This window comes from Leptonychotes weddellii, unplaced genomic scaffold (genome assembly GCF_054177405.1).
Source record: "Leptonychotes weddellii isolate Sample4059 unplaced genomic scaffold, ASM5417740v2 HiC_scaffold_1696, whole genome shotgun sequence".
Lineage (NCBI taxonomy): Eukaryota > Metazoa > Chordata > Mammalia > Carnivora > Phocidae > Leptonychotes > Leptonychotes weddellii.
The window spans coordinates 1-14,070 of record NW_027752803.1 but is presented as its reverse complement, the minus strand read 5'-3'; the positions used below and the strand labels follow the sequence as shown (position 1 = coordinate 14,070).

The window sequence follows — 14,070 nt, the reverse complement described above, 5'->3', positions numbered from 1 at the left end:
CAGACTCCCTGCTGAGCAGGGAGCCTGATGTGGGACTCGATCCCGGGACTCCAGGATCATGACCTGAGCCGAAGGCAGTCGCTTAACCAACTGAGCCACCCAGGCACCCCTAGAAAAGACAATTTCTTAAAAATGATTTGATGCTGCTTCTTTGTCTGGGGAAAGGCATCTTTTGTAGCTAGGGCCAGAAATCCTGTATATCTCTTCTACTAAATCAGACCCCTTAGAAAAAGTCGAATGGAACTCTGGCTGGAAAATAATCTGATTAGAAAATTCTTTGCTAGGGAATTGTGGGAAAAACTCAGAAAGCAGTAAGTGGTTTAATGTTATAGAATTGCTGCTGTTTAATAATAATTATGTGAAATCAGAATCTAAAGTCATATATGTAGTAAATTGTATATATTCCTTGCTATTTTAGTGAATATACATTTACAAAGTTGATTTAATTGTGTTGAGCTGTGATAGTGGAACAGAATTGTGGAAATGACAACGTAAATAATAAACATTTCGTTTTTAATGTTATGTGTAAATTGAGTATAACTTGATTGTTTTTAATTTTATATTTAGTATAATTTTGAAAATGCATCTCAGACATTTGATGACCTTCCAGCAAGATTTGGTTACAGACTTCCAGCTGAAGGTTTAAAGGTAAGCAAATAGTAATATGTAGTAAAAGCACAGGTATTTAGTAAGGTCATTTTTATTGCTCTTTATTTGTTTAAAGAATGAAAATATTTCTTACTATTATCATAAAATCCACACATTCATTTGTAAACGGTTCAGACTATTCAAAAGGTATAAAGAAGAAAGTGAAAATCACCTATGATTGTATCGTTCTGAACTAGCCACTGTTAACATTTTGGTATGTATTTCAGACCTGTTTTCTAAGATATGTGCTGTATGTCAGGTGTGTGTGTGTGTTTATAGATATATATGTTTGCATATATTTATGTGTTTACTTATATAATGCATCTATATTTTAACACTAAATAGAAACATGCTACTTGGTTTCCAGGCCTTTTCACTTAATTCTCTATCTAGAACATCTTTTCATGGTATTAGAGAAGAATCTGCAATGGCTGGATGGTTTTGCAATACTGTGAAATACTATGGGTTTTTGAACATTTATTTGTTTAATTTTTCATGTGGATTTTTAGGTTGTCCAGTTTTTTCTTTTATAAACAGTGCTACAGTGAATGTCTTCTTTTTTGTGTATTTGTCTATTTATTTGCATAAGATACATTTCCAGGGGCGTCTGGGTGGCTAAGTTGGTTAAGCGACTTCCTTCGGCTCAGGTCATGATCCTGGAGTCCCGGGATCGAGTCCCGCACCGGGCTCCCTGCTCGGCAGGGAGCCTGCTTCTCCCTCTGACCCTCCCCCCTCTCATGTGCTCTCTCTCTCTCTCATTCTCTCTGTCTCAAAAAAAAAAAAAAAAAAAATCTAAAAAAAAAAAAGATACATTTCCAAATGTAGAATTGCTTTGTATATGGAATACATGTTTAAAATTTTATTATATATTCCAGGTTGCGTTTTGAATGTTTGGAACAATTTAGAATCCTACCAATAGTGTCTGAGACTGTCTTTTTTCCCTACACCCTCTTCAATACTAGATATTACCAAATTTTAGTTATTTGATAAAAAAATTCTATTGAGCTTGATCTTAGTTTTTTGCCGTATGTGTGTGTGTGTGTGTGTGTGTTTGAATGTATGCATGTGAATGCAAGAGTGAATTGCGCCTGTTGATGCTCTTTGCCCATTTTTATTTAATTTTTTTTTAAAGATTTTTTTTTTATTTGAGAGAGAGAGCATGTGTACACAAGCATGGGTCAGGGGTGGACGGGCAGAGGGAGAGGGAGAAGCAGACTCCCAGCTGAGCAGGGAACCCAAAGAGGGGCTTGGTTCCAGGACCCTGGGATCATGCCCTGAGCTGAAGGCAGATGCTTAACTGACTGAGCCACACAGGGGCCCCTATCTGCCCATTTTTAAATTAAAATATCTATTTTTACTGATTTCTAAGAATTCTTTATATACTGGAAATATTAATCTATTATTTGCCATATCATATGTGTTTCAGGTCATTTTTTCTGGTTTGTCCTTCATCTTTTAACTTCGTTTAAGGTTTCAGTAATTTTGTTTATGTAGTTAAAAATTACTATGCTTTCCTTCTACATCTGGGGTGACAGAAAGTCCTTCCCCATTGCAAGATGAATTTTTTCTGTTATATAAGTTAGAATACATGAAATTGTGCGTATGTACCACAGAATGTTTTCAGGTTGTTCTTTCTTTCTTTTTTTTTTTTTTTTTTGAGAGTAAGGATTTAAAACTTTATATAACAATTTCACATCAACATAACATTTAATCCAAACATAATTTTGGTCTGTCAAATGTAATAATAAAAAAATGCAACTTTATTTTGCACATCGTTTAACTTAATTTTACTTTCCATTGAGTTATTTTTATTGTATTTTTTTTATTATTCTTATGTTAATCCCCATATATTACATCATTAGTTTTAGATGTAGTGTTCCATGATTCAAGGTTGTTCTTTCTTAAAATTCCATAAAACTACTATTATCATTTAGGATGGCAGGCACCTTTGGGAAGGGCATATTAGTTTTTAATTTTTTGAAGAGTTTAAATTATTAAAGAAATTCCCAGCATTGTAGGACTATTGCTCATTGTAAAAATATTTAAACAGAAAGGAAGTATACAGAGGAAAAAGGAAAAGCCTTCCATTACCTCCTCTTCATCTATACGTGTCAATCCTACTTCCCTCTTCAGCATTAAATATCAGGGTGTTATGTGATCCTATAGACCTTCAGAAATTTTTCTGAATATGTGGTGCTTTTTAGTTCATAAATTTATGAACTCAAAAAGTTCATAAGTGATTACCATTTGTATATATGAAAGGTTTCTTAATTTTTTTTAAAATTAACATATAATGTATTGTTTGTTTCAGGGGTACAGGTCTGTGATTCATCAGTCTTAAATAATTCACAGCACTCACCATAGCACATACCCTCCCCAATGTCCATCACCCAGCCACCCCATCCCTCCTACCCCCTCCACTCCATCACCCTCAGTTTGTTTCCTGAGATTAAGAGTCTCTTATGGTTTGTCTCCCTCTCTGGTTTCATCTTGTTTCATTTTTTCTTCTCTTTCCCTGTGATCCTTTGCCTTGTTTCTCAAATTCCACATATCATTGAGATCATATGATAATTGTCTTTCTCTGATTGACTTATTTCACTTAGCATAATACCCTCTGGTTCCAGTCACGTCGTTGCAAATGGCAAGCTTTCATTTTTTAATGGCTGCATAATATTCCATTGTATATATATACCACATCTTCTTTATCCATTCATCTGTCAGTGGACATCCAGACTCTTGCCATAGTTTGGCTATTATGGACATTGCTGCTATAAACATTGGGGTGCACATGCCCCTTGGGATTACTACATTTGTATCTTTGAGGTAAATACCCAGTAGTGCAGTTGCTGGGTCATCAGGTAGCTCTATTTTTAGCTTTTTTTTTTTTTTTAATTTTATTTATTTATTTATTAGAGAGCAAGCGAGAGAGCAGCAGCATGAGAGGGGAGAGGGTCAGAGGGAGAAGCAGGCTCCCTGCTGAGCCAGGAGCCCGATGTGGGACTCGGTCCCAGGACTCCGGGATCATGACCTCAGCTGAAGGCAGTCGCTTAACCAACTGAGCCACCCAGGCGCCCCCTATTTTTAGCTTTTTGAGGAACCTCTGTACTGTTTTCCAGAGTGGCTGCACCAGCTTGCATTCCCACCAACCACGTAGGAGGGTTCCCCTTTCTCTGCATCCTCGCCAACATCTGTCGTTTCCTGACTTGTTAATTTTAGCCATTCTGACTGGTGTGAGGTGGTATCTCATTATGGTTTTGATTTGTATTTCCCTGATGCCAAGTGATGTTGAGCACTTTGTCATGTGTCTGTTGGCCACTTGGATGTCTTCTTTGCAGAAATGTCTGTTCATGTCTTCTGCCCATTTCTTGATTGGATTCTTTGTTCTCTGGGTGTTGAGTTTGATAAGTTCTTTATAGATTTTGGATACTAGCCCTTTATTTGATATGTCATTTGCCAATATCTTCTCCCATTCTGTTGGTTGTCTTTTGGTTTTGTTGACTGTTTCCTTTGCTGTGCAAAAGCTTTTTATCTTGTTGAAGTCCCAATAGTTCATTTCTGCCTCTGTTTCCCTTGCCTTTGGCGATGTGTCTAGGAAGAAGTTGCTGTGGCCGAGATCAAAGAGGTTGCTGCCTGTGTTCTCATCAAGGATTTTGATCGATTCCTATCTCACATTGAGGTCTTTCATCCATTTTGAGTCTATTTTTGTGTATGGTGTAAGGAAATGGTCCAGTTTCATTTTTCTGCATGTGGCTGTCCAGTTTTCCCAGCACCATTTGTTGAAGAGACTGTCTTTTTTCCATTGGATGTTTTTTCCTGCTTTGTCGAAGATGAGTTGACCCTAGAGTTGAGGGTCCATTTCTGGGCTCTCTGTTCCATTGATCTGTGTGTCTGTTCTTGTGCTGGTACCATACTGTCTTGATGATTACAGCTTTGTAATAGAGTTTGACGTCTGGAATTGTGATGCCTCCAGCTTTGGTTTTCTTTTCAACATTCCGCTGGGTATTTGGGGTCTCTTCTGGTTCCATACAAATTTTAGGATTATTTGTTCCAGTTCTTGGAAAAAAGTTGATGGTATTTTGATAGGGATTGCATTAAATGTGTAGATTGCTCTAGGTAGCATAGACATTTTAACAATATTTTTTCTTCCAATCCATGAGGATGGAATGTTTTTTCCATTTTTTTGTGTCTTCCTCAATTTCTTTTTTTTTTTTTTTAAGATTTTATTTATTTATTTGACAGAGAGAGAGACAGCGAGAGAGAGAATACAAGCAGGGGGAGTGGGAGAGGGAGAAGCATGCTCCTGGCTGAGCAGGGAACCTGATGCGGGGCTCGATCCCAGGACCCTGGGATCATGACCTGAACCGAAGGCAGCCGCTTAATGACTGAGCCACCCAGTCTCCCCTGTCTTCCTCAATTTCTTTCACGAGTATTCTATAGTTTTCTGAGTATAGATCCTTTACATCTTTGGTTAGGTTTATTCCTAGGTATCTTATGGTTTTGGGTGCAATTGTAAATGGGATTGACTCCTTAATTTCTCTTTCTTCTGTCTTGTTGTTGGGTGTATAGAAATGCAACTGATTTCTGTGCATTGATTTTATATCCTGCCACTTTACTGAATTCCTGTATGAGTTCTAGCAGTTTTGGGGTGGGGTCTTTTGGGTTTTCCATATAAAGTATCATATCATCTGCAAAGAGTGAGAGTTTGACTACTTCTTTGCCAATTTTAATGCCTTTTCTTTTTGTTTTCTGATTGCTGAGGCTAGGACTTCTAGGACTATGTTGAACAACAGTTGTGGTAGTGGACATCCTTGCCATGTTCCTGACCTTAGGGGAAAAGCTCTGTTTTTCCCCATTAAGAATGATACTCGCTGTGGGTTTTTCATAGATGGCTTTTTATGATATTGAGGTTTGTACTCTCTATCCCTACCCTGTGAAGAGTTTTAATCAAGAAAGAATGCCGTACTTTGTCAAATGCTTTTTCTGCATCTATTGAGAGTATCATATGGTTCTTGTCCTTTCTTTTATTAATGTAGCGTATCACATTGATTGATTTGCGGATATTGAAACAACCTTGCAGTCCAGGTTTCTTAATTTTTATAATGGAATCAGTTCTAGCTAATTTACCCAGAAAGGGATTATGAAAGGATACAGATGTCTAGAGTATTTGAAGCAGGAGAGCAAGATTCTTATCCCATAGAGTTGAAGAATGAATCTCATGGACAAAGGAGAGTGAGTAAAGCAATAGAAGTTTAGTAAGCGAGGATGCAGAAAAAGCTCTGAGAAGTGAGAGGGATCCTAACAGGGTTGTCACTGGGGGCTTTTGGGGATGGTCTTTTATAGAAAGCTAACCAGGGAACTTAAGTCCTTTTAACATCTCTATTCATAGCACCATTGAGCAAGGACTAGTGATAATATCTTCAATGGCTTTACTACCTTTTTAGGGTCCCAGTAATTTTGCTGGTCACATGTAGCTGTTATAACAAGGCCCACTTCAGACACCTAGGACAGGATGGTCTGGTTTGTTCCCTTATCTCTGGTTTCCTTTCATCTCCCACATTTTTGAATTTTGTCATCATGATCCCATGGCCCCCTACCTGTCTCTCCCTACCTAGCCTTACCTGTCCCTTACTCAGTATCATATCCTGGAGAAGCAGTTTCCAAATTGTCAGGAACAAAACGCAGAACCTCCTTGTTTGATAAGGGATTGATGCAGCCATTGACCCCCAAAACATAGCACCTTTTCTCCCATCAGGAAGCCTCTGTGATCTTACTTACCTCAAAACATATTGCCTCAACTGCCACCCAAGCTGAAGAAATACCCTTTGCCAGACTGTTTTCTCAAATCTAACACCTTGATTTTTCTGACTGTAGGCCCTCTAGTTAACTAGCCACATACTTCAGTGAAATACTAGCTATAATGGAAGCTGGTTAATATAGTTTAGTTTTTGCTGTTGTTGTTTTTGTTGTTTTAGTCTGCTTTGTAAAGGTGGAATTCGTAGTGTGGGGAAAGTGGATTCAGAAAATTTGGGGCATTATGAATGACAGATACCCACTACGATGTTGATGGGGTTTTGGAATATAGGTGAGGTTCAGGGGGTGGAGTCCGGAGCCGATGACTAAGACCTCTTTGATGCAAAATGGTGGTTTATTAAAGCACGGGGACAGGACCTGTGGGCAGAAAGTGTTGCTGCACTGGGGTAGTGAGGGGTGGCAGCTTACGTACTATGGGGTTGGGGGAGGTAAGGAAAAAGGGAGGTTTGCAAAAGAACTTTCATGTGCTAAAGAAGACTCACAGGATACTGGAGGCCTTGCCATACATTGTGAAGTTAAGGTTGTTTACCCCTCTAGTAAGGCATTAACATTAAGATAGTTGGGAACTTCCTGGAGGAACATTACACTCTACCCACTTCAAGTATCAATCGATGGGCTGCAGGTTATAAAGACATTTAATTGTATCTACATTTCCTTCTGGAAGCTAGGTTATTGATGATAGGAATGCTTTGTTCTTGTAGCTTGCTAAGACATTTGTAAACTGAGGGAGACTCTATAAGTTAACTATTTGTTTTTCCTTTAGAGCAGCCAGGAGTGTCTGAGGAATGTCACACAGATCCCATGGGGGGGGTTGTGGGGTGTCAGCTTCTGCTTTGTCCTCTGCTTGCCTTCTGTTCCCTCATCAGTGTTACTCTGTAATTTGACTCCCTGCACATCCCCACCCTTAGCATTATGTCTTGATAGCTTTCCACAGCTGCACCTATAGATGTAGCATGTTCCTATTAAGCACTGCATGGTATTCTAATATGAAGGACCATAGTTTATTAGTCATTTCACATTCACAGATATTTTTGTTTTTTTTTTTTTTTTAAAGATTTTATTTATTTATTTGAGACAGAGAGAATGAGAGACAGAGAGCATGAGAGGGAGGAGGGTCAGAGGGAGAAGCAGACTCCCTGCCGAGCAGGGAGCCCGATGCGGGACTCAATCCAGGGACTCCAGGATCATGACCTGAGCCGAAGGCAGTCGCTTAACCAACTGAGCCACCCAGGCGCCCGATATTTTTGTTTCTTATCCACAATTAAGTTATTTCTCTAAGATAGAGGTTTAGAAGTATAGCTGATGAGTCAATGGGTTTGTACATCTAAAATTTTCATAGATACACTAAATTACCTTTCCAAAAGTTTGTACTGGAAAAATAAAACAGGACAAAACCAGAGAGGGAGACAAACCATAAGAGACTCTTAATCCTAGGAAACAAACTGAGGGTTGCTGTAGGGTAGGAGGGTGGAGAGATGGGGTAACTGGGGGATGGACATTAAGGAGGCCATGTGATGTAATGAGCACTGGGTATTACATAAGGCTGATGAATCACCAAACTGGACCTCTGAAGCCTATAATAAATTATATGTTAATTAATTGAATTAAGATAATTAAAAAAACCGAAAAGGCTATACTGATTTGTTCCCATTAACAGTGCATGAGAATACCCATTTTTCTACACCCTTTTCAACACCAAACCTCATCTATATTCCAATACCACATCATCAGGAGGATCAGACTTTTCTAGGTTTCTTATATATATACTTTTCAGAAGTGACTTGATAAATAGAGGAGATAATTGATATGGATTTTGGAATATAGGTGAGGTTCGGTAGGGTGAAGTCCGGAGCCGACGACCAAGAAAGAATTCTTGAGACGTATTTGGTGCAAAATGGTGGTTTTATTAAAACACGGAGACAGGACCTGTGGGCAGAAAGAGCTGCTGCACCGGGTTTGTGAGGGGTGGCTAATTATATACTTGGGAGTTGGGGGAGGTAAGGAAAAGGGAGGTTTTCAAAAGAACTTTCATGGGGCACCTGGGTGGCTCAGTTGTTAAGCGTCTGCCTTCGGCTCAGGTCATGTTCCCAGGGCCCTGGGATCGAGGCCCACATCGCCCCACATCGGGCTCCCTGCTCCACGGGAGGCCTGCTTCTCCCTCTCCCACTCCCCCTGCTTGTGTTCCCTCTCTCGCTGTGTCTCTCTCTGTCAAATAAATAAAATCTTTAAAAAAAAAAAAAAGAACTTTCATATGCTAAAGAGGACCTACATGTTACTGGAGGCCTTGCCATTGTCAAGGTTGTTTTTCCCTCTAGCAAGGCATTAAAGTGAAGACCATTGGGAGCTTCCTGGAGGAACATTATGTTCTTTTTTTTTTAATACTTTAGTTTATTCATTTGAGAGAGAGAGAGAGGGAGCACAAGCAAGGGGAGCGGCAGAGGAAGAGGGAGAAACAGACGTCCCGCTGAGCTGGGAGCCAGAGGTGGGGCTCGATCCCAGGACGTGGAGATCATGACCTGACCTGAAGGCAGATGCTTAACCATCTGAGCCACACAGGTGTCCTGGAACCTTATAGTCTGCCTGCCTCAAGTATCTGTTAATGGGCTGTAGGTTATAAGGACATCCAGTTTCATCCACATTTCCTGTAGGTTATTGATAAGAATGTTTTTCTTGTTAAAAAAAAATTGTAAACTGAGGGAGACTTAGGTCCTGCAGGACTATAATCTCTAGAAGTTTAACCATTTGTTTTGCCTTCCCTTAGCTTTAGGGCAACCAGGAGTGGTTGAGGAATGTCGCATATATCCCATCCAGGGGTGGGGATGGGGGTTGTAGGGTGTCAGCTTGTGCTTTGTCTTCAGCTTGCCGTCTGTTCCCTCATCACTATGATTACTAAAAAATTGAAAACCAGATTTATCTCTAAGGAAGCCTTAATAAGCTTAGCATCAGATTTCCTGAGTATAGCTATCAATGGCAAATCTTATTTTCAGCAAAATACCTTTTGGGCTAGATATATCATGATCATTATATATGATGTTTTTGTAATCTAGTACTTAGTGTATGTTTTTCATGTTGATGAGAAGACATAGAGGATGAAGGTCATGGGATGCAGATTTGTCCTTGACTGTATCATTCTTAATATCTATTCTAGATAATTTGTACCTTATATGATATGTATCCTTATATATGATTTCTCTTAATCATTATTCTTAAATTAGCACCCGGTGTTATCACTAGTTAACTTCCCACAAACTAGACTTATTTGAAAATTTACTAGTAACTTCTACCGGATTCTTTCAGAAGAAATGATTTTGTTTAATACAAAGGCTTGAGATTAGAAGAGAAATTTTTTTTTCTCTAGTGAAGAAAAATGCAAATACTGCAAGGAAATATGGTTGTTTGGATGCCTTATTTGTGATTCCTCCTTTGCTTTCTTTGTAAGGAAGATGCTTAATAGCACTATTGTATTTTCCCTCCCAAAACACTCGATAGTTTTGTGATATGAAGAAGTCTTGGTTAGGCTGAATATACTTAGCTTCCTCACTCCTAGGAACTGTTAACTGTCATAATATCACCTTAAATTTGTAGACTAAAGCAAAGGTTAGAGTTCCTTTTTTAAAGGATAAATAGGAAATGGAACCATTAAAATAAGAAGTAACACCACACCTGTTTATACATAAAATAGGAATTCTAAAATCAAAAGACATTTTTCACATGCACGAAGGTATAAAAAGAATGCATCTTCAGTGAATTTTGAGCTTTTAAAATCTTTTCCTGTTAATTTCAAAGGTAGTGATTACTCATTCATTCATTAACTTTATCAGGGAATAGCGTGTTTCATTAGATGTGGAAAATAATGAATTATTTCATTATGACAATTTATTACTTGGAGAGAAAGTGTGGAAGGTAAGGAGAGAGAGTAAGGGGGAGGAGGGCCTGAAGGAAAGCATGGAAAGTCTACCCTCCCATCTTACGTATAATTCCCCAAATCTAACCTTGGCTCTTTTTCTTCCACAGTTTGGGTAGTCTCTTCCATCATCCTTGGACCCACCCACATTATCCTATTTAGTTTCCAACCACATTGTAAGTCAAAGAAGACGAAGATGTCTGATCTCCTAACTCCGTACACTCCCTGCACTTCCCTGTTTCATTACTGGGCATCTTTGTTGTTTGTTCACTTAGTAGTTTTCATTAGATTTCCTTGCTGGCTTTCTCAGTTTGATATGGTAAAAGTAATTTTTAATTTTTCTTCCCATGAAAAAATATTTTTCTAATTATAAGCAATATATGCTTACCATAAAAATTAAGATGATAAAGTACATGTATAAAGACTATGAAAATCATACATAATTCTACAACGAAGAGATTATAGTGGTAGACTTGGGTATAACTGCGTTTTTAGAGACCTATTTATGCCTTCATTTTATGTGTTTATGCTGTTTTGCAGCTTCGTAAAATTTGGCAAAATCCAATATCATGGATCTCTTTTCGTGTAAATATATTATGCATTCATGGCATCGTGCAGTTTTTAAAATATTTGAATTACATCATAATGTAACCAGTCCTGTGTGTCATTGGTTGTCATTGTGTTTAGGTTGCTTTCACTTATTAAAAATTATTAAATATTTCAAACACAGAGTAAGGGAATACTAAACATCCTGTATACCTACCCACCTGGGTGTTCATATTTTGCATTTTTTAAAAGAAGAAATAAAATGTTACCAGTACCATTGAAACATTTTTTCCCTTCCAAATTCCATTCCCTTATCTTCCTCCTCCTAGATAATCATTATCCTGAAATTTAGATCTTTCCCATTTATGTTACAAAACATTTTATCTTATATGAATCTATAAACATTGTTGTACCTGCTTTTAAATTTTGTTTATTCTGGTTTTTAAACTTGCTTTTTTTTTCACCCAGCAGTGTATTTGAATTTTATCTACGTTGTTATATTGTCGGCATTCATTTTGACTGTTGTATAATACTTCATTTTATGAATATATCATTTTTTCATTATTTTATTAATAAATATGTAAGATGTCAGTTTTTTGCTATTATATCTTAAAAATCTCTCCTTGTGTATATTAAAATTAGATGTCACTTCACACTCATCAGATTAGTGAAAATAAAGAGTCTAACAATGTCAATGGCCAGCAAGGATATGAAAAACAGGTAGTCTTATATACTGCTGGTATCTGAGTGTCTGACCACTGGAGAGTTTGGTAATAATACCTTTTTTTTCTGAGTGATAACTTGCCATAATGAAATAATTCATTTTTTCCACACTCAATATATTTCTCGCTTAATAAATGAATCTGTGATCATCGTCTTTGAAATTAACAGGAAAAACTAATTACCAGTATTACCACCCTTATTACTTTGTACTGTTCTATTTTTATCTGTTTACCTGTGCGATCCGATCCCTTTTTGCCAGTCGCTATTCTCTTTGAATACTTAATACTGAAATAATTTCTGTAGCTGGGATATGACCATTTTCATTAGTAATTTTAAGTTCTGGTCCCCTTAATCAAATTGATAACCAGTTTGTGTTCAACTTCAGTTAACCAGATTATGTTCAACAGTGACTGAGTTATTATGAGAAGTTGCAAATGGCAAACAATGTGAGTAATGAATGATTGAAGGTCTGTTTCTTTTTAAAAAAAAAACAACAACAAAACAAAACCATATGTTTTTGGCTTCATTATCAAAGAATTCCTTTTAGTCAGGATTCACTCTTGTTTGCAAAACTGAGGAATTTCTCTGCTGGCTCTTAAGTTTTCACAGATTTACTTTCCGTATTTGTTTCTGAATTCTTTTGCTATCAAAGATTTTGTTAGGAGTTTTGTAATTGATTAACACATTTAAAGCTCTTATGTTCTTAGAGGATCTGTAAAGTTCTACAGAATATAAAATATGAATAAATATACCTTACCGACTTGTTTTGATGATTTGTCAATTTAGAAGGTGATCTTAGAGGGTATGTATTTCCAATGTAAGCTCAGTCCACTTAGTTTCTCTAAAAACAACAGGAATTTTATCTTGTTGGATGTAGCAGATCCTACAAGTATACCATAGTCTTTTGAGCTTTTGATTTTTTACTTGTTGGTGCAGTGTTTAGATTGGAGTGACAGTGCTTGACTGGATTTTTTTCTTAACAAGACAATGATGTGGTTATGATGGTCGTGTGGCATGTAACAAATTTACTAAAAGGCATTGTCCACCAGAGGGCACAGTCATTTTGTTTTTTAAAATGTCAAGATATGGTCTATGGAGTGAAGCATTATCTGTGTGTGCTGAATGGGAAACACATAACAGATGTCTTTTCTTCATAGAGCTTGAATATCAGAAAGTCAGAATCCTGACAAACAACTAGTTTTGTGTTAAAACTCAAGGCAATAATCTTTAAATCTTTATCAATTATGTTGTTTTTAGGAATTAGATTTGATAATAGAAAAACCAAAGGATTGTCAACCTGATCTGTTACAATATCTCTTTATTTAACTATTTCAACATGAATTTGAGTGAAAAGGGAATTATTCATCTCCTTTCCAAGCTTTATCCTGGACACCATGATTTATTACCCCCCGCCACCCCCTTCATTAGTAAGCTATTATGTCTGCAGATTACTGTGAAGGGGTAAATTTAGGGAGAAGACATTTGTTAATTTACATATAAATGTGAAATTCTATTTGCAATCAAGTTAATCTTATTTTGATCATATAAAGAAAGGTATAGTAGATATTTAACAAGTTAAATTATATTTAGATGGGACAGCCAGTATTCTAAAACCAAGAGGTGATCAGATAGGCATTTGGAATATATTTCCACTTACCCAGTGTGATCTAGGAAACAAAATAGAAAAAGAAAAACAAAACCAAAAAAATCTCCATAAGATAAAAACTTTTGTTTTCTTGTTGTCTGCAAAAATAATACTAGTTACAGTGGACTGGAGCCTGCGCAAAAAGGCTATCCCCTTCAAGAACATTCCTGAAACAAGTGTTTCTAGATGACCTTGTATTAGGTAATACATATATATTCAACAGATAATACTTTTTTGGCTAAGAATTTAACCAACAACATTAATAGTAAAAACAGGAATATTTAAGATACAATCTGAAGTTATACTAAAAACCATCTAGTTCATTGACCAGCCTCATGCCCTCATTTTTTTTTAAGTTTGCTGTATTTTTAAGTAATCTCTACACCCATTTTGGGGCTCAAACTCATGACCCTAGGATCAAAGGTTGCATGTTCTTCTGACTGAGCCAGCCAAGCACCCCATGTTTTTTTTTTGTAACAACTTTATTGAGATATAATTCACATACCATGCGTTCACCCATTTAAAGTGTATGTTTCAGTGGCTTTTAGTATATTCAGAGTTAGCAGTTACCATCACAATCAATTTTAGAACATTCTGGGCGCCTGGGTGGCTCAGTTGGTTAAGCGACTGCCTTCGGCTCAGGTCATGATCCTGGAGTCCCGGGATCGAGTCCCGCATCGGGCTCCCTGCTCAGCGGGGAGTCTGCTTCTCCCTCTGACCCTCCTCCCTCTCATGCTCTCTGTCTCTCATTCTCTCTCTCTCAAATAAATAAATAAAATCTTTAAAAAAAAAA

General features: G+C 37.3%; 1 long non-coding RNA gene across 1 annotated transcript; it reads left to right on the top strand.

Moving 5' to 3' along the window:
* Nucleotides 1–7: 7 nt before the first annotated feature.
* On the top strand, nt 8–12,392 carry LOC145718529 (uncharacterized). The gene is made up of 2 exons (XR_014141874.1): nt 8–648; nt 10,474–12,392. It is a non-coding gene; the product is annotated as an uncharacterized LOC145718529 (long non-coding RNA).
* The last annotated feature ends 1,678 nt before the right edge of the window (nt 12,393–14,070 follow it).